This window comes from Mytilus californianus, unplaced genomic scaffold (assembly GCF_021869535.1).
Source record: "Mytilus californianus isolate M0D057914Y unplaced genomic scaffold, xbMytCali1.0.p SCAF_61, whole genome shotgun sequence".
Taxonomy (NCBI): Eukaryota; Metazoa; Mollusca; class Bivalvia; order Mytilida; family Mytilidae; genus Mytilus; species Mytilus californianus.
Window position 1 is genome coordinate 1 of NW_026262714.1, and position 19,032 is coordinate 19,032.

Here is a 19,032-nt window from a genome sequence, read left to right on the forward strand (position 1 = left end):
AATTCTCCACAACAAAAATTCTACACTTTCATTTATCTGGGTCATTTTGTCTCCGCTTCGAAGCCGCCATCCCGTACCAGACATATCTATTCGTTTGGCAATATACAATCATGTAAGCAATATACAACAGGCAGTAGATCTGAATTTGTAAATTGTTATTTTGGATTTTACCTGATTAGGACGTGTCTCGTTGAATTTTCTAATAAACTTACACACACATAATCTGACTTTTAATCGTAATGTTATGAGATCTATAAGAACATAGAGCTACTGTATAGGCCTAGTTGCATGCAAGTCTTTACAAATTATATATTTTGGTATGCTATAGTTGTTTTTATAGACTATTTGTCATTTGGTCGGTTTTTTTTGGGTTTTTTTAGTTGTTGACATGGCGTTGACTCGAGTTTGATATATTATGCATCTTTTGTGCTGTATTTTAACAATTATTTACAAGCATGCTGCATGTTTACACATTCATCACTCACTATACCGCATCTAAATATAGCTTTATTGTAAAAAAAAATAAGGAGATGTAGTATGATTGGTGATGAGACAACTATCAATCAGAATTTAAAATACCTTATATAAGCAATTGTGACTTACTTTCTTTACTCAGAGTGATCGTAAATTAATCAGATAAGATGGAGGAGGGGTGGGGGCTTCATATAGACCATATTAAAAGAAAAGAAATTAGCATTAGCTTTTTGTGATAAATATAAAATAAACTCACAGTAACAGAAATAGCTCTTGAAAGCTCTGTCAGATCCCGGCACTTTTAACTGTTTTTTGACGCGTGCTAAAAAATGCAGCACCTAGTTACAAGGGCTTATTTGACAAATTATCATCTTTCGTAATTTAAGTTATAAAATCTTAATTTTAAGTGATCTAAAATGTTCATGGCTAACGAGTATTTTCACTTGTACGATTTTTCTGTGAAATGAGTCTTAAGAGTATATACATGTATATCAGGATACTGACTGCATAGTAAAATATTTATGTACCATTAGTTGCGACTCATTTTGGTCTTTTAAGTAAGTTTCCTTCCCCTGCATTACTTGATCGCTTTTGTAAAAAATAAACAGCCAGCACAACAACAACAGCACTCGACGTCAGTATTGTACCAAAAAATGAAAAAATATTCAAAAAGAAGGCTCATAAAATTCAAATATTGGTAGGCACACACACTAACTTGTCACTACAGACATGATCTTTTTGTTAATGCGCCAAACTCGTTTCGTCCACAGGACGATGTCGATGGTGGGGAAAACCTAGTCCAAATAATTATGACGTCGTGCAAGACAGGATCCTGTCCTCAAGCACCTATGCATGTAGAAAGCTGTAAATATAATAAAAGGCCTCGAAATGACAAATGTAAAACAAATCAACAAGAAGCCTAACATTTATAATTGAATTTAAAATAGAATTGAAAATAGAAATAGGGAATGTGTCAGAGAGACAACAACCTGCCCAAAGAGCAGATAACAGTCGGTCACCAATGTGACTTCTATGCAGCGAGAAAATCCCACAGCCTGAGGCGTGCTTCAGCTGGCTCCTAAACAAAAATGTATACTAGTTCAGTGATAATGGACGTCATACTAAACTCCGAAATATATAAAAGAAACTAAAATTAAAAATCATACAAAACTGACAAATGCCACATATAGGCTCCTGACTTGGGACAGGTGCAAACATATGGTGGGGTTAAAAGCCTATATACTGTAAATTTCAGAAATTGTTGCATGCATTTATTAATGTTGCCATTTAACATAATCATGATAATTTCCCTTTCAATTTAAAAAAAAAATTCTGATTTAAGTTTTTATTGTATATTGAGACTTTGGATAGTCTCAAGAATGCTTTCACCAATTTTTATGAAACTTTGGTGAATTGATTTTATATATTGACATAGTTTATTTCAAACCAGAAGCAATACAGCTTATAGGTATATCATAAATATATACATGTATATCATAACAGAACATTCTAAATACAATCGGAGGCAAGACTACATAGTATAAATCATTCAGAGGATTGTCATGAAAATTTTATATCTGTGGCGTTTTTCAAATATTTTCCTAAATTAGACAATTCCGATACATTGTTTGTTGACAATAACTGAACTAATTTAAAAACAGATGCATTTGTATAATAATACCTTTTAATATACAATTTTCTTATATTGTCATATTTTGGACATTTTAAAATAAAATGAAACTCATCTTCGATATCACCATGGTTACATAAAATACATAATCTTTCATTTCTTGCTCTTTTTATGAATCTACCATATTCAATATTTAATTTGTGTGAACACAGTCTATACTTAGTTAAAAATCTAATACATTGTGGACTTAAGTTTTTTGTCAAATAAAACTGCAATTGAAAATTATCCACAAGATGTTTATAAATAGTACATTTTGATGATGAATCGAAAAAAAAACTCCCTTTACATTTTTATGACCCATAGTCATGTGATAGTGTGTCAACCCTTGACCGTCTGTCCGTCTGTCCCAAAGTCATTGGTTTTTGTTCTCTAATTTAGTTTGCCTCAACCAAATGTTATAAAACTTTTACAAAAGCTTATTACCACAATACTCAGATCAAGTGTGAATTTTGGTGGTGTCAGTGTTACCATTCTAGAGTTATGCCCCTTTACAAATGGAAAAATTGCTGAATTTTTGGTTTCCCGGCTCTCTATCTTTAACTTTAGTTTGCCTCAACCAAATGTTATGAAACTTGCACACAATGCTTATTACCACAAAAAAAAACAGTTTGAATTTTGATGGTGTCACTTTTACTGATTCAGTCTGTTCTAGAGTTATGTCCTTTACAGATGAAAAAAATGATGAATTTTATGTTTCCGTCCTCTAAATTAAGTTTGCCTCAACCAAATTTTATTAAACTTTAACGCAATACTTTTTACCACAAAATCAGATCAAGTTATAATTTTAGTAGTATAAATTTTACCGTTCTTCAGTTATCTTCCTTTTTAACTTTATATGATATATGCAAGCCGGAGTATCATCCCCTATTTATTTTTATATAAGATGCAGAGTTATGGAATTTTAGTTGTTGGAAAATTGTTTAAAATTGTCCATTTTCACACTTTGGAAGGTTTTAGAATTGTATTTGTTCAAAAATCACGGCCTTAAACTTACAAAATGTATATACACTTGCAATATCCCTAGATGGAGCCAAATTATTTTCATGTTTTGTTTCAATGAATACCACTCTGTGTGCATGTCCTTTTTTAGCTTATCTGGCTCGAAAGGCCAAGTGAGCTTTTCTCATCACTTGGCGTCCGTCGTTGTCCGTTGCCGTTGTTAACTTTTTACATTTTGAACTTCTTCTAGAAAAATGCTAGAGAACCACTGAATTCCTTATGAGGTGCTGACCAAGAGTTGTTACTTTGTTGCCGATCTATCATCCAAGATGGCCGGCAGCGGGGGACTTAGTTTAAGATAGGACCCTATAGGAAATACATACAAATGTCTTCTTTTAGAGAACCACTGAATGGAATGAAACCAAACATAGCATGAATGTTCCTTATGAGGTGTTGACCAAGTGTTGTTACGCTGTAGCTGATCCATCATCCAAGACGGCCGCCAGCGGATTAGGACAAAATTAAACCAAATATGGCCTCAATCATTATTAAAGTATCTGTTATGATTTTATCTTTTTTATATGATTTCAAAAACCCAAATAGAGTCAGGTGAGCGACGCAGGCTCTTTAGAGCCCGTAGTTTTGTTTTTTGTAGGGGGTGGGGTCTTAGTTGCGCAGTGCTCACAGTTTTTCTATAATGTAGTTGATCATTAAAATTCATTTAAAGCATAAACCCAAGCTAAAAGGGCAACAAGCTTATCAAGCACTCATGGTACAGCTTTTTATTAAACACGTATTGATATATACATTAAACAGCAAAATAATTATTGATGCAAGATGTCATTAAATAATAATTTTTACTCTTTTTATGTGTAGGACAAGAACTATAGAAGATACAGAGAAATTATAAACAGCAGAAATGATAGGCAATTTAAAATTTGCAGAAGTCAACAAAACCTAAATGGTAAGTAAACTCATCATAGATACCAGGATTAAATTTTGTATTTACGCCAGACGCGTCTACAAAACACTCATCAGTGATGCTCGATAAGACTCATAAGGCCACTTTAATAAAAGTTATTGCCCTTGAAAGATGATTATCATGATTATTATAAAAATAAAAAGATGTTTTATATTAAATATGAAAACTATTGATCATGGCTCTAAGAAAGCAATTATAGGCCAGTGACGGCTTTCAATAATGAGAAAGTCCATACCCTATTGTCAAAGTAGTCAGCTATAAAAGGCCCTCAGACGAAAAATTGAAATAATCCCAACTGTAGAACTAATTGTCTAGTTTATAACAAAACAAATTAAAAAAATATAAATATGACAGATATGAAACAACAACAACCACTAAATTTTAGTGTCAGAATAAACTACAGGCTCCGAACTTGGGACAGGCACAATCAGAATATGGCAAGGTTATATAAAAATAAGAAGATGTGGCATGATTGCCAATAAGACAACTCTTCACCAGACAACAAATGACATACCGGTAGATTTCCTGCAAAAAAATAAACAGTCCGGACTAAGCAGGAAATTTATACCTTTCCCTTAATCGAAAAGACACAAAGATCTGTTAGTACTCACAGCTACTGACAGCTAGTTAAAAATCAATAAAAACTAATACATGTAATAAAAAAATCAGGTTTGTGAGCACTCAACCCTACCTTAACCTTGGACAGTGGTTTAACAGCTCAACATATAAAGAACAAACTGTAAAATAACCGTTGCAATTGCCTCAACTCGAAAGATTGATAAAATGCACAAAATCAACTACCGGGGTAATATAAAAACCCATAGACAAAAAGCACGGAATTAAGAGAACTCACAAGTCATGCAAGTAAGAAAGGAAATATTCTTAAAATGTTCATAAACATGACAAAATAAGCTTTTTTATTGCTGTTTCTCTCTCCATTTATAACATTTTATTTGTTTATTTTGTGTATTTATAGGTGATCAGACATCTTGGTTTTCATGATCAATAGGTCAATACTGAAGAGGAAACTGAAAGTTGATATCTATCTACATGGTGCGCTAATTGGATTAATGTGAAATGGAATGTGTGCTTTCCTGCAAAAAAGAAATAGAAAATTTCATCATAATCACATGATAATGGCTATAAACAAAATGGAGTTCTATCTTAAATGCAGAAAAACACAATTGTATAAATGCAACAACATATTATATATATTCGTCGAAAGAAGGGAGAAATGAAGAAAAAAATAGTATTTTGTTGTTGAAAGGAACACCAGCTTTATCCACTCATTTACATCGCTCCCTCATATCAAATATACTGAAGAAGATCTTCGAAGAACAAATTGCAAAAATGTTTTCTCTAAGAATTGAAGGAAATTGTTTAGTGAATGGAATAATTTATGTTTTGAACTTTTACGTAGTGAATTGAATAACTGTACACAGCAGCTGAAACAGAGGAAAATTAAAATTTACAAGAAAAGTGTTTATTTTATTATTTAATTTGCAAATATGAACGCATTCTTAAGAACTCCACAAATGGTATGACATTCAAATTGGTTGCTTATTAATGTATACAATTGAAACAAAAACAAAGAAAACAGAATACTTTGCTACAAAAAATATTTTAAAAATCAAAGTTAAAGTCATATAAAGTATGTACAATACCTTGACCTAAACAGTCAGACTCACTATATTGTTTTTGTTGGTCATGATAATTTTGAGTCAAAAATTTATTAAAGTTTAAATATCATTGGTATCATTTATTAAGTCTTGTAAACATTATGTTCATACTGTTTGTATAGTGAAGAAATTTACAATGAGTAAAAATAGGGGAAAGCATTTCCTACAGGGAAAATTGATGTACAGAAATTTCCTTAGAGGAAATTTGGAGAACAATGTTTTGCTTAGAGGAAATTTGTGGTTTTGAATTTTCCCTCAAGGAAAAGTGTTTGTTAAATATTTCCTCAAAGGAAATTGCAGTTGACAAAATTTCCTCACAGGAAAAAGTATTTCCTCCAAGGAAAATTTGAAGCTGCAAATTTCCTCAGAGGAAAATTTGAAGCCTCAAATTTCCTCAGAGGAAATAGAATTTCCTCAAAGGAAAATTTAAAGCCGCAAATTTCCTCAAAGGAAATATTAATGCAGCAAATTCCCTAAGGGAAATCTTTTTCCCTTGAGGAAAATACAATTTCCCTTAAGGAAAAATCTTTTTCCTTTAGGGAAATTTGATTTCCCTTGAGGAAAACTACTTTTCCTCTGAGGAAATTGTTGAAAAAAGGGGCATAACTTTTTCAACAGTGGTGCTAGAGCCAAAATTTTTTAGGACAAATATCAGGGAACCAATACCAACCAAGTTATCAACTTCATTTTGACTTAACTCCAAAAATTAAGGTGACAACTTTTGCACTCAGCGGAAGTGCAAACTTGTCCCGGAGACTGTTTTTTCCTCGGAGTTCGGTATTTTTGTGATTTTACTTTTTTCGAAGGACTGCGACCATTCCCGTGGATAATTACAGTTTCGGAACAACCCGGTAACTTGCAACTATCTTTAAAGACTTCTAAACTGCTTGCTTCAAACTACAAGCTTTCAATTTGAACTTCCTGGTTTACTAACTTCCCAATTCTTACTACTTTGTTTGTTGGTATTTACTTTCCGATGCTTAAATATCAACAGCCAAATTACAAATAAACGAACTCGCACAATGTGTCAGTGTTCTTATATACCTATAGCGCGGACCTCGAAGAGAGCACCTTAGCAACAACGAGTCTCATAGCAACCAATGATAAAGGGATGATTTTCAAAGAAGTTTTCGTTAATAGATATAAGAAGATGTGGTGTGAGTGCCAATGAGACAACTCTCCATCCAAGTCACAATTTATAAAAGTAAACCATTATAGGTCAAAGTACGGTCTTCAACACGGAGGCTTGGCTCACACCGCACAGCAAGTTATAAAGGGCCCCAAAAATTACTAGTGTAAAACCATTCAAACGGGAAAACCAACGGTCTAATCTATATAAAAAACGAGAAACCATAAACACTTATGAACCACATCAACAAACGACAACTACTGAACCTCAGATTCCTGACATAGGACAGGTGCAAACAACTGCAGCGGGTTTAAACGTTTTAATGGTACCAAACCTTCACACTTATCTGAAACAATAGTGTAACATCACAACATAGAAAGACACACTATATGTATTGTTCAAACGTGTATTTTATGATGGATTACAATTAAACATTGAATTACAAATATTGTCTTATGCTTAAACTGCATTTTTGTCACAGTATTATATAATATAATAGGCAAAAGCGTAAAAAGAAAATGGAAAATATTTTCATTTGGGAGAAATCACTCCTATAAAAGTATAAGGATGTAAATAAACAATTTGTAGATAAACATTAATTTTAAACGTGTTTGCCTTATCAGATTTTTTTTAAGATAACAGAGAAATTTTAACACATTATGTTCTATTTTTAGCCATGTTGACCATGTTGGTTGGCAGGTGGGATCATCAGACACATAATTTAAACGAGATACATGTACCGCAATACTGATTGTGGCCAATTTGGTTTCAATTGGCTCAGTACTTTCAGAAAAGAATATTTTTTGTAAAAGTTAACGAACGACGGAAGATGACGACGAACGACGTACACCAAGTGAAGATAATAGCTCGCTTGGCCTGTTGAAATCAGGGGAGCAAAAAAATCTAGTTCTAGACATAAAACTATGATGATTGGTGCTATGCTAGCTTTTAATACATTATAGCCTGTTTATTTTTTGACTGAGCAGTATTCAAAATGAAAATAACTAGAAAAAAGTTCAGTTTAATTTAGTACCAGTAACAAAAGAAAAAGACGACATCTGGACAAACTGTTATAACAAAAAATACAAATACCTTTCTAATTAACACAATTTGATATTCCTCGGTCAAGCTACATGGCACATCGATCCAACTCGAGACATGTTTGTTCTGAATTATGACAAAGAACTTCAGGCATTCATAATCTGGTCATCGGTTTCGAATAAAACAATGATATTGTTAGAAGCACAAACGTACACACATCATGCAGTTGAGTGCTATTGTGAATTTATATACATATGAGAGACTGACGAGGGCCTTGGTGTGATGGTGTAACGTAAGGGAACGACCGTTTTAAACTTCACGGGGGAAAGGGGGGGGGGGGGGTGTTTGGTTTTTTCCTTAAAAAATATTCTGATCCCAAATTTGATGAAAACAAATATTGTGGTCAAGCCGATGACAAAAATAAAATATCCTGAATCCAGATTTTCCCCATGCCTCATAGTGTTAAATTTTGAAAAAAAAATATTTGATTGATAGCGTCAAAATACTTTAAAAAAAGAATGTTCTCGCTTTGCGCGAAAAAAAAATTTCGATTCTATCGCGGTGTCCGATGCTAATACTTTCATTTTTTTTTTATCAATTTCAGGCTATGTATCTATGGGTTGTATCAACAAATCGAGCACTGAATTTATACTCACGTCAAGGATATGTTATTACAGAAAATAAAACTTGTTGTTTGAAATGCATGTTAGGTGTAAAGGTATGTACATATACTATATGATAAAAGTTATCAAAATTTGTATTAAAAAAAAGGTAGAAGACTAGTAAAGAAATATTTGATCACGATACTATGTCGGATATGGATATAAACATACTGACTATCAAACAGAAAACGGTCCATCAAACATTCATAAAATAATTTTGACGTTCATATAAACTCGTTTTGAAGCTATGATATATTATTCTTTCGCTATCTAAATATGAATTTCATTTCCCAATAATGTTTATATCTTGGAAATTGGTTTTCAAAGGGTACGACACGACTAACTTGTAGTTTGAAACAAACTATTTTCCAGTTTTTACTTCGATGTATTTTTGTTTGTGTTCCACAAGCTGTAAAAATAATTCCTTATCTAAAAAAAAAAGGTTAGGTAAAATTATATCCATTAAGTTAAAAGTAAGGCACTGATCGCGACTGTTCCTCTTTTGTCAGTGGCAATTTTTAAAAATATAGTAATAAATAAGCTTTATTTAGAGTAGGCAGAGTATACAATTCATGTTACATGTTATATTAAAACAAATATACATATTTCTGTATCTGACTGTTGCATGATTGTATTTGTTTTTCTTTTTAAAATTGAAGTTCAGTTAAGTTTCATTTGATATGTTTGTGTTTTCTCCTCCGACTATTAGATTCGAACACGCGATCATTTTGCTGTACGTTGGTTCCGCCTACCACTGCACCACTGGGATCATTGAAAGAATTATCGAAATATTTAAAGTAGTAAAGTATACTACTCAAGAAGTGAGACCCCCCCCCCCCCCCCAAACCCAACCCAAGAAGAAGAAGAACACCATCAAGTTTGTTTTCTTATAGAACTTATGTGATGAGATGATTTATTGTTGTTGCCAATTCTACGATTTTAGGCAAATATAGGTGCAAATCGTACCCTTTTGCTAGTCTGCTATTTTTTTTACATTTATTTATGTTCCATCATTTAAACAAAATGTTAGGATTATTATTTTGATAATATTCTTCTAAAACACACTGCACAGTTATTGAAAATAGTCATATTTCCCCCGCAATAACGGTATACTATACACTATTCTGTTATGATTAAAACAAATATTTATTTGTAAATAAGACTCAAATCGGCATTAAACGGTATATGATAGAAGTTTGATGCAAATTGAATTCAAAATGTATCGTCCGAATTTCTGTTCACCGCAATTAGTTTGGTGTCTATAAACAAGTTGAAGGACCTAAATATATTCCACTGATACCAAATCTCCTTATTGTTTTTATTCAATATGTTCATTTTTGCATTTGCTATTGCATGATATTGTCGTTTTGTGCATGATATGGGCTCCAAATAAAACACAAAACTTGTATATGGATTTGATATAATATGATACATATTTTTTGTAATCGGCTGGTAAATTTTGATATAAAAGGCTACGTGCAAAAAATTAAGATACAAACGCTTGAAAAAATTTCCAAAAAAAGGGATGTTAAGCTAAACACAAAATTACTTAAAAAAACGACACTTATCTCCATGCCTTTTCTAAGTTAACATTACTTTTAAATACTTCAAGCTTAATAAATATTAAAATGATACTTAATAAACTTAATAACCAAATTCAAAGCTTTAAGATAATTAAAGGGTGAAATTTATCTATTTACTTCATTTATTTTCAGAAAGCGTCACGAATGGATAAACCCCTGTGATATCAAGAAGCAAAACATAATTCTGTAAACATTTTTGTGACAAGTATGACGAATTTATCCTGCCTGATCACTGAGTCTGGATTAGTAAATACCTTAGTAGATCTAAAACACATTGACAATTCTAACCTAATGATCTTCAATTTCTTAAGAACTAACACTCAGCAAGCAATATATATACACACTTTAACAAAATTTAGGCTGAGTAACCACAGCTTGAGAATAGAAACTGGGAGATATGAACGAAAACTAAATACAATCTCAGGAAAACTTGAGCTTCTGCCCAGATGTGGAATGCTCTATCAACACTGTTCACATAGCTTGAACTGCATTTTGTTTTAGAGTGCTCTCTGTAATAGTTATCCCATGAGGACGCAGTATGTCATTGTAAGATCATCCCGATGGCCGGCGGCCGGAGGATTATCTTACACTGACACACAAATTCCGAATGGGATAACTATTTTACATCCCAGCTGTTCTAGATTATATAAAAAACCATTTACGCTTCATAACATCTAGTTTAGAACGCCACACAATCATTATACTATACTTTATATATTACTATATAGTATATACCATTTATGAGCCCCGGACACAATGTTTAAATATGTTAAATTAACAGAGAGTTTATATCCAGTCGTCCTGATGTAGGGGTGTGAATCATGTGTCTATATTCTAAAGGTCTTGAGTTTTATTGTGGATTTGACATTTCCGCCAAAATGTCACAGAACAAAGGAAAGCACGCAGAACAAAGAAACTCGGCTAGGCTGCTAGGGTGATCTGGTAGGGGTGGTCCGGCTCAGCTAACCCCTGGTAGAACAAAGGAGCTGGGATGTAAATATATATCTTTTTATCTGAATCATGACAAATAAAGATTTGGATTTCAATACAGTTTTTAGTCTGTATCTAAATAAAAAAAAGTTCAGTAAGACGGAGGGGGAAAAGGCACAAGTTAAGGTGAACAAATAGAGTTAGCCCTCTTTTTACTGGCTCTCTCCCTTCATGCATATAAGATTTTAATCATGGTTCTATATTTTGTATTTACTCATTTACTAATTACTAGTATTAATAATCAGTATGTATGTTAGATTGCATGTGTTGTTTGTGTGGATATTGCCTTACCTTAACTTTGTGATTCAGTGTATTGATTAATAATACTCTTGATGGGCCCTTTAATTAGTAATAAAGACATTTGATTGGATTTGATTTCATATACATGTACATGCAGTAGTGTCTTTTTGAAAATACTGACAATGAGGAATTATTTTATGTCGTACACAAATTTAATGATGGGATATGATTTTACAGCATCTATTGCCATTATACCAACCATCTGCTAATATCCATTATATATAATACATTCAAATAAATGCATTCAAATAATAATATGTTGTGGGGATGTATAAGTACCCGTCCACGTCAACTCTGTGTTTTTGTTAGATGTATTTCTATTTGTATACATCTGATGAGTTAAGCATTTTTCAACTGATTTTTATAGTTTGTTCTTATGTTGTACTGTTACACCACTGTCCCAGGTTATTGGAGGGTTGAGCGCTCACAAACATGTTTAACCCCACCACATTCTTTATGTGCCTGTCCCAAGTCAGGAGCCTGTAGTTCAGTGGTTGTCGTTGGTTCATGTCTGTCAAATTGTTTTTTTATTAACTAGGCCGTTAGTTTTGTCAATTGAATTGTTAATTTTTTTTTCATGTCGGGGCCTTTTATAGCCTGTCATACGGTATGGGTTTTTCTCATTGTTGAAGGCCGTACGGCTGCCTATAATTGCTTACATCCACTTCATTTGAACTTTGGTGGATTTTTGTCTCATTGGCAATCATACCACATCTCCTTATTTTTATATAGGTATACGGATACAATATAGGAAGAAATAACGTTTAGCACCACCATGCCACTTTACTAATTGATTGATATTTTACAATGCGAGATCGCTTTATTTTTACTTGAAATTAGCAGCACGACGGTTCACACTAGTGGAGCAGGAACTGTTTTAACTTCAGAGCCCGAGTACATTCCCGATTCATTGCGGATTTCGTGTGCTTAATCTTTCTATTCGATAATATTGTTTACAAATTCCTTAATATCAGTTTGTGAGGGAGCCTAGAGTGTTAATATATGAACAAACTCATTCAAGATAATTTGTATTACTATGATAAATAAATTGTTTAATGGTTATTGCATGAATGTGTTCTTAATAAATGGACCTGTTTTTGCGTGTTCGTAATTTCTGCCTTTAGCTTTAATATTCATTACTGCATAGAATTCAATTAATTCTCAAACGGAAAAAAGAAAAAAGGAAATTTAATAAAAAAAAAAAAAAAAAAAAACACAGCCGTTGTTTCAGTTTTATTTAATGCTAAATGTGCATGCATGCAGACTTCAAATTGTGAATGCTTTAGAAACATGTTTCTTGTATAAATTTGGCCAGAGCCTTCGAACGCTCGACACCATCCAGTTGTTTACATCCTTGTCATGTGGTGTTTGTTGGACAGTTGTCTCATAGGCGATCATACCACATCTTATTATATAACATACAGAACATCAAAACAAACAAGGCTTTAAATGTAACAGTCAAGATCTGGTAGGTTAAACTTTGCCACCAGAGGGGATTTCAACCTTAGTACAATTTTGTGTCACTGTGGCTACTAAATAGATGATAAATATAGATTCTACAACACAACTCCGTTGGTTAAGATATTTATTTACATTAGTTAAATTATCTAACTTTAAAATACGAGGTTTAACCATGCATATTAAAATGCTCGTTGTTGCATGACAGCCGTACGATGAACTATAGCCAAATGTGTTTTAAACTTCTATGTCATTTAATCCCTGGTGGGGTGTTGTGTCATTTAATTTGGCAATCACAACACATCTTTTTATTCTTATATAAAACTTTTGAGAGTGGATAGATATTGTAATCAACGGGTAAAGTGGTAGAATGTTTTCTCTAATGATTTAATGGAAAATGACGAGTCAATGTTCCGAATGGATATGGCGGGAAATTATGCAAGACAAATTTATTCAACGTGTGGTTGTTTTAAAATTCAACAAACTGGTCAGAACCTGTTTAAAAACATACAGAATAATGAAAGCTGGTTGCGTACTGCAACAGACTGCTAGCATACATGAATGCATCGGGCCAGTAGTATAGAGTCCTAATTAATCTACATCTTCCGCTAGGGGAATATAAGGTGAATCACTAAAATCTCCTCAGATTCCAGGCTGACCTTAATCCGATACTCAGAAGGTCAAATTAAAGGACATTCACGAAATGTCGTTAAGAAAGGTGGCATGTGTAAGCGGAACACATAAACTGTTCGTTACTTAATATTATTTGCAAACATTAAAAAGAACCATTGTACATGTAGAGTGTCGTTAGTGTACATAGGTACGTAAAAAATGTCATTTTCAAACATTGCTTTAAACAGTCCAAGCATAAATGTACTAAAAAAAGAAACTAAAACCTTTTCCACATAGTAAAATCGAACTAAACGGGTTGCTGCTAAATATCAAATCAATATATTTTACAACATATGGTTGGTTAATCCCCTGATTTAGCCAATATGTCAAATTTCATAGGTTATTTCAAAATTAATTTTTGTAATTGCTATGGCTAAGTGGTACATTTTTTTCAGCCATCAGTGCACACGGGAAAGTAAAGGCTGCATGAATAAAAAGAGATGTGAGGTATACGTCAAAGAGACAGCAACCAAACTACAGAAATAACCAAAAAGACATCTTGAGAGAGACATGTAATCTTCAACAATAGACAGGTGTCCTAACAATATGTCACATAAGTGCTATCTAATTTTTTTTCCAGCCAGTAGTATACACGGAAAATTAAGGTGAAATAGAAGGAGAATCAGATGTGGGTAATACGTCAATGGAACAGCAGCCCATCGACAAATATGCCCCCCCCCCCCCCCCCCCCCCAAAAAAAAAATGTCTATATGACTCGCTCTTAATTGTCTCGATTCCATGAAAGATATATATAAATTGAACAGAGACAATCAAAGATCTGCTTTTAACACTTAATTCTCTAAATATAGGAAAAAAGGGGGGGGGGGGGGGAATTTACATTACGATATGACATCCGATCGTTGACGACAACGTTGCTGACGTGTGACACACACACGTGTATGCTAACCTCTGAAAGAAGTAGCTTGTTTTGATACGTATTATGTATCGAAAACATTTTTTGGGGTTTTTGTTTTACGTTTGCCTTTTGTATTGTTTTGGTTTTTTTTTCAGAAAAGGGGAGTGCCGTAAAACAGATTTCTTAAATGATAAACATCAGCTATAAAATGCGAAATATTTTCAATGTTTAGTGAATAGGTAACAATTTTTTGACACATAAAACAAAAATGTGAATAAAAGGAGATGCAAGGTATACATCAATAAAACAGCTAGCCAACAACACAACACTGAACGGTATGAAATGCGCTTTTTTTTAAAAAAACATTTTAGATTCTCTGTTCAAATAAACATCACTTTTCACGTGCAAGGGGTAGATTTTTTTAAAAATTATTACAGCATTATAGTAAATAAAAGTATATTAGCAAAAAAAATTAGTTTAGCGTTGGACTTTCTTCAGCGCAGGCCTTCGTAAAATAAGCGAGTTACAGAGTGTTGTGCTATGCCGTCAATCTGAGTAGATGTAGATTTTATACCACAGTATAATATCGGCAACAGACGAAGAAACAGCGTAATTTCATCGTAAACGATTGAAACTGCTAAAGTCTGTTTTCAGTCAAAGTCACAGTCACACTGGCATATAAACCATTCCGTGATTGAAAAGAAGTCGTAAGTCGAAATTGACGTCAGTATGGTACCAGATGTAACGGAACTGTGGAGAAACACTCCACTTAGTTGACCATGCAGAGAGATTGTCAATTTAGCCAAACGTCTTAGGGAGCTACCATTTGATTTTTATGGGGGAGGGGCTAGGATGAAAAATTTTGTCCTGCCTTTTTATTTTCCCCTCTATTCGGTCCTGCCTTTTTATTTTTCACTCTATTCGGTCCTGCCTTTTTTTTTAGTTTATCCTGACTTTTTCATTTAACTTAATTGTCATCCTGCCTTTTTTTTTGGCAAATAATCTCATCCTGCCTTTTTTTTACCCAAAACTCCTGTCCTGCCTATTTTTTTCAAATTTCATCCTAGCCCCCATAAAAATCAAATGGTAGCTCCCTTATGAGAAAAAAACACGGAGTGGATCTGAAAAATCGATATAAACTGCAGTGATTAATCAAATGTTAACACTGCCGAAGAAGCAGTCAAAGTGATTACACCCGGACAGAATATTACAGAACAAAGACAATTGCATATTGAAAACGGCTTTTCTAGAGTCGCAAAATCATTTGAAAAAGAGTCTGACTATTGTTGATATAAAAAAAACATATAATCACGAAAGAAGGAGGTTTTTTTTTTGTTTGGTCATTTTCCTCTTCGTTTAATTTTTGCTTTTTACATCGGATGACCGTGAGGGCATTCCGGTGTATTGTTGCCACAGACATTTCTACCACGTGACTTTCGTTTTTGACTGATAACCGAACGCGAAATAACATTCCTTATCGCTTGTTATATATCAATATCATAAATAAATATTCATAAAAATAATTTTTAAGAACATAAATAAATGATATAAAAATGTTTTGTCGTGAGAAATATATATATCAATAACAAATCAAGAATACCGAAAATTTGTGTTAATGCATGCGGAAGAATATCTCAAGAACGTTTTGCGGGAAAATAATTTTATGAATGCCTACTCAAATCCAATCTATTAAAAAACTCGAATTATTACAGAAGAATTTCCACAATGCACTTGCACTGCACTATTGTTAGATTAGTAGAATAGAGTGATATACAAATGGATGAAAATTATATCATATACGTGTAACTGTTATATACAAATAGTAATATAATATATAACAACAAACCAGAGTATACTAATTTGTACCACTACAATATAATAGTTATTACGACGAGGTTGAATTCCCTGTCATTTATTCATCATCCACGCACGAACTTGTCTCAGAAAAAATATATATCTATGTATCTTAACCTCACTTTCAAGTATAGAGATGTGATTTTTTTTTCTGAAACAAGTGCTTGTGACCATCCACAAGAACTTGCGGTCATCCGATGTTCAGTACTTCAGTACTTTGATTTCTATATGTCTCTGGACAATTATTATTATGACTTGCATAGAGCTGCGCTAATTTTCCAAAACTGTGTGTGCGTTACTTCCTTTATTTTTCGCATGACACCCAGAGGGTATATAATTCGGGCCCGGTCACAAAGAACATACAAGAAAGTAGTACATATGTTAAACAAAATAGTTCCTACGCATAGTTGTAACTTTTTCCAAAAGTAAAAGAAAATGGATAACTAATTGGTATCAAACGAAAGGCTCCACGTCTTGGGATCACTGTAGAACCATTGACGAAAGTTTCTCGTGAATAATAAAAAAAAAAAATATGAAATTATGATAGGGGCCATATTTGCACAGTTGCTCAGATCAGAAGTACCTGTTTTTATACTACCCAACTTTCGGGAACCAGTGCGCTCTATTGTGCAATTAAAGATATGTTGAGTTTTTCATCAGCACATTCAAGTCAGGATAAGGTATAGTTTTGCTATGAAATGACTGCCACTTTATTTGAACTTAAGACAAAATAGCTATACATGCTTAAAATTGCAGAGTGGTTTTATTCCAGAAAACACATTTGAAGCAAGTGTTTGTCTGCGTTTCTGTAGAATTCTTTCTTTCTTTACTCAGAAAATACAAAAAAAAGCAAATGTTTAAGTAGACTAGACACATATGCAGTATCTTTACGATTTGATTTGCTGACACAAAGGCTTTAATATGCATGGAATATTTGCCACTGGACGTTAAGCAGAAAACAATCAAATCAAATCAATCAATTATTTTTGATACAAAGAAAAACTGGCAGTGCTTATATCCTATCAGATTTATAAAAACAATTTCAGCCACCAGTAATCACGGAAAAGTAAGCGCTGCATGAATAAAAGTAGGTGTGAGGTATACGTCAATGCGATAGCAACCAAACTACAGAAATTACAAAAAGACATCTTGAGGGAGACATGTAATCTTCAACAATAGACAGGTGTCCTAACAATATGTCACATTAGTGATATCAGATTTTTTTTTTTCAGCCAGCAATATACACGGAAAATTAAGTGTGAAATAGAATGAGAATCGCGGGTTATACGTCAATGGAACAGTAGGCCACGGACAAATATCTCTAGTATCCCCCTTTTATCTTACAACATTACGAGGAGAGATACTGAACTATCCTAAGCAAATACACTCAATGTGACTAAGTATAGTTAGTATTGGGTGAAGATGGACAAAAACTTAGTCAAAAATGAATGTATGCTTACTACTTTCTGTTGTTTTTTGTTTTTGTTTGTGTGTGTGTGTGTCGAAGTATTGATTGATTGTTGGTTGCTTAAGGTCCAGTGGCAAATATTTCATGCATATTCAGGACGATCAAGTTTACCAAGTAACGTAATCATACAAAAACAAAACACACCAAGAAAATGTATAATACCAAATACCAAAGCATACCAAATAACGTTGTAGTATAAAAGCAAAGCGTGTACAAGCAAAGTCTTCAATCGCGTTGTCTGCAAATTTGCATAACATGTACACCAGGAACATTTCGACATGGCCCAGATAAGTCGACAAAGTGGGCAGCTCCTGCTAAGCTATGTAACTTGCCGGTACACTGTATATGCATGTACTAAATTCGGAAAAATCCTGAATGCATTGTGAATATGCACAAAATGTTGGTATTCTGGATGACTGTTCCTCCCTATGTGGTTTTTAAAAAAATAAATTCATTTCAATTCTAAGAAACGTAATTGCCAATACAAATCAGAAATAAGAAAATGTGGTATGATTGCCAATGAGATCACCCTCCATCCAAGATCAAATGTCGTTGATGTGAGCAATTTTAAGTTACGGTACAGCTTCCAACACTGATCCTTAGCTCACTCTGCACAATAAGCTATAAAGCACACCAAAACACCTGTATCTGTATGTGTATGTTGAAGAAAACCTAGTCTGGCTTTTGTTCATCCAGTGTAAAACAATTCAGACAGGAAACTAACGGCCAGATTTATATACAAAAACAATTAACAAAAATACAAATAAAATACAGCAACAAGCGACAATCACTGAATTAGAGGCTCCCGACTTTAAACATATTTGCTGGATCCAAATCATCTATATTCCAATGTAACCATACAAATACCCGTGTAACATTATCTTACAACAAGGCTTAGTTAGAATATCTGAAACGCCTTGCCTGCCGGGAATTGCGACCAGAATGAGGGTTCTCGTCACATCTCGTGAGATTTACTTAAGATACTGAACTATCCTAAGCAAATACACTCAATGTGACTAAGTATAGTTAGTATTGGGTGAAGATGGACAAAAACTTCCCACTAAACATCATGTTTGCTCTCTATCTCCCCTTGAATGTCTATGACTATACGATTATAAGTTCAAATCTACCCAATACTCAACCCACAACTTATAATCATTAAAAAGAAACAACCATTAACAAAACACCAATTTATTCAAGAAATACAGTAGACATCTACATGTAAATGCATAAACAAAAATGCATATGAAATATT

At 33.3% G+C, this 19,032-nt stretch overlaps 2 long non-coding RNA genes across 2 annotated transcripts; both read left to right on the top strand.

Moving 5' to 3' along the window:
• The first annotated feature begins 1,083 nt into the window (after window positions 1–1,083).
• On the top strand, window positions 1,084–5,246 carry LOC127707265 (uncharacterized). The gene is made up of 3 exons (XR_007984740.1): window positions 1,084–1,171; window positions 3,980–4,067; window positions 5,062–5,246. It is a non-coding gene; the product is annotated as an uncharacterized LOC127707265 (long non-coding RNA).
• Window positions 5,247–8,537: 3,291 nt separating this feature from the next.
• LOC127707264 (uncharacterized) lies at window positions 8,538–12,569 on the top strand. Its single transcript, XR_007984739.1, has 2 exons — window positions 8,538–8,652; window positions 10,312–12,569. It is a non-coding gene; the product is annotated as an uncharacterized LOC127707264 (long non-coding RNA).
• The last annotated feature ends 6,463 nt before the right edge of the window (window positions 12,570–19,032 follow it).